The sequence below is a fragment of the Lycium barbarum genome, chromosome 5, assembly GCF_019175385.1.
Source record: "Lycium barbarum isolate Lr01 chromosome 5, ASM1917538v2, whole genome shotgun sequence".
Classification (NCBI taxonomy): Eukaryota; Viridiplantae; Streptophyta; class Magnoliopsida; order Solanales; family Solanaceae; genus Lycium; species Lycium barbarum.
In genome coordinates, this window is record NC_083341.1 from 70,936,829 (window position 1) to 70,939,971 (window position 3,143).

Here is a 3,143-nt window from a genome sequence, read left to right on the forward strand (position 1 = left end):
GCTACGAAAGGACAAAAATTCCACAAGGGCAACAATCTAGCCAAACAAGCCTACAAAAGGACAAAAATGCCGCAAGGGCAACAATCTAGCCAAAAGGCTACAAAAGGAAAAAAAATGCCGCAAGGTCAACAATCTAGCCAAAGAAGGCTACAAAGGGACAAAAATGCCAAAAGGGCAACAATCTAGCCAAAGAAGGCTACAAAAGGACAAAACGCCACACGGGCAACAATCTAGCCAAAAAGGGCTACAAAAGGACAAAAATGCCACAAGGGCAACAATCTAGCCAAAGAGGGATATAAAAGGTTAAAAACACCGCAAGGGAAACAATCAAATCAAAAGGGTCACATAAGGAACAAAATGGCATATCTGACCAAGAGGGTCACAACCAACATGAAGGACGGAAGAAAGACAATCCGGCCAAGAGGGCCATATCTATCATTTGCATGCCAAGAGGGTCATTCATTCAAACATATGCATGCCAAGCGGGCCATTCATTCAAACATTACCAAGAGGTTCATTCACTCAAACATATAGATACTAAGAGGGCCATTCATACAAACATTGCCAAGAGGGCCATTCATACAAACATTGCCAAGAGGGCCATTCATTCAAACATATGCATGCCAAGAGGACCATTCATACAAACATTGCCAAGAGAGCCATTCATTCAAACAAATGTATGGCAAGAGGGTCATTCATACAAACATTGCAAAGAGGGCCATTCATGTGCATGCCAAGTGTCACGACCCTACTAGAGGCCATGATGGGTACCCAGTACTAATATGCCGAGCACCACTGGTCTGACATTCCATTCTCGCTAATAGGTGGGCCACACGAATAACGTATGTATATCTAACTTAATCCAGTCATCAATGGCAACATTCATAAGCTTATGTCAACAAGTCTTACCAAAATAATTTACAACACTAATAACTGATAAAGTCTAGGAACATCTAACCACATATGCTTGTCTACGAGCATCTAAATAAGATACATAAATCAACAAGGACGAGGCAGGACTTCGCCATGCCCCAATATATATACATAAGGAGTAGAACCAATAAGATCAAGTGCGTCTACCTGTTTACATGCGGGCATGAACGCAGCGTCCACAAGAAGGGACATCAGTACGAACAGTGTACTGAGTATGTAAGGCATGAACAATAATATAATAGGACACATAGGGCATATCATGAGATAAGAAAGTAAGTTGTACTTCTGATTGCCTCTTAAGGCGGATACCATGCATGCTTAGCTTCTCATAAAATCTTTCTCATACATGTGTATTATAATAGTGCTGCGGAACGTGCAACCCAATCCATATATATATAATAATGCCGAGGAACGAACGACCCATTCTATTTATATGTAATAGTGCCGAGGATCGAACGGCCTGATCCATTTAACCATATATCCCCCATCTGGGATGATATCATAATATCCCAACTGATTCATCCTCTACATTCGCCTTTCATTCTATACTACATACTCCATTCTTTCCGTATACTTACTTTCGAGATTCATCTGAATGGTTCTTTGCCACTGTACTTACCTTCAAGATTCCCATCTTGAAGCTTGAGTTAACCCTTTTTAGCAAAATACCCTCGTTGCCTATACCTCTCCTTTTCTCAGGGCATCCTAACCTTCTTACACTTGTATACTCACTTTCTCCCTTTTCCCTGATGTGATTGCATCAGGATTATCCAACTTTAATTTTAGAGAGATTAATGTCGCCTTGCTGTGTAACACTTACCACTCGAACTTCAATACTTGTTCAATCAGTACCTTTACCACATCACAACATCGATTATCGGGGCACGCAAACTGATTGACCACACATAAAATATCGTATATACCTCTCCTAACGCCTTACTTACAAAATATCCCCAATACTATTTTAAACTCGTCCTAGTTCTGTAGCGGTAATATGTCTTCTCTCTCTTTGGTAAGCCGGTCCGCCTAATCTCTCACAATTATCTGGAGTTTCCAACCGTGAGTTTCACACACTTCTAATTTCCCTCAAGCTATTCTAGTCCCTCATCATTCTCTTATGTTCGAATTTGTAGGACTCTTAGTAAACTTCCCAGGGGGTCACCCATCCTAGTATTACTCTCACCCCAGCACACTTAACTTTGGAGTCCTGATAGGATCCGGTGCGTTAATGCTGGTACGATCGCATCCACCCTACTGCGTGACCTTTATTGCATGACTTAGAACAAGCTGAAGTTCTAATGGATCCCAATAAAATTCCTGTAATGCATCTCCCTCCGGAGTGGGAAGATCTCTTACTTCCCTGACCGAGCAAATGCTAGTTTAGCCTTCGAAACTCTCAATAATAACCATCGATCAACACACGACTTCCTTCCATTCTTAAATTTAAGATTTCTAGTAGGGACCAAAACATCTTAGTTTCAATTATCCATAAGATTTAGCTTTCTTGTTTCCATCCCTAATTCCACTTCGTTTCTCTGTCACTCGGCCTTTCGTGACATCCTTATCTTAGAACTTCGAGTAAGGCTTTCCTTGAAATCTTCTAACCTTATCCTTTATGAAGTGGTTCCTGGTTCCTCTTTCTTTTACCTTGATTCTACCTTTGTCTTTTATTCATGTGTCCTTATGTACCTATCTCCGTACCACATCCTTACCAACATATTTCATGTGCTAAAAGGCCTTTGTCAACATCTGGCTCTTTTAGTAATGTACATCGTTCTCTTACCTCGGTTACCCCTTTGTACTCTTAAATTATTAGCATATTTATACTCAAGTGTCGTATTTAAACATTTACTTATCCCTTCCACTTCTTACCAGAAGAAGTTACAACTCCTATCTAATCATCTTGACGCCTCACTGGTGAAGCACTTTGAAAGGTTTAATCGGGTCACGTTTTGCCCCGATCCGACCAGCAATATAGGGAGTAGCAGATAGCAATGTAGGACTCGGACCATTTAATACATATACATCATAAGGGAAATACTGACAATTTACCTGCAATAAAGTTGGTTAAAGTCTCAAGTCCCCGTCGCCTAGCTAGTACATGGTATGATACTGAAGATTACTCGACGTAAACGTTCCTCTTTGATAGCTACCCCAGTCTGATGATGTCTGAGAGCTTTTCCCTGAAGGGCGTACGAATGACGAATAAC

The 3,143-nt window shown here is 40.9% G+C and overlaps 1 pseudogene; it reads right to left on the minus strand.

Annotated features, from left to right (window-relative positions):
- Positions 1 to 2,064: 2,064 nt before the first annotated feature.
- On the minus strand, positions 2,065 to 2,181 carry LOC132643385 (5S ribosomal RNA; annotated as a pseudogene).
- Between the last annotated feature and the right edge of the window lie 962 nt (positions 2,182 to 3,143).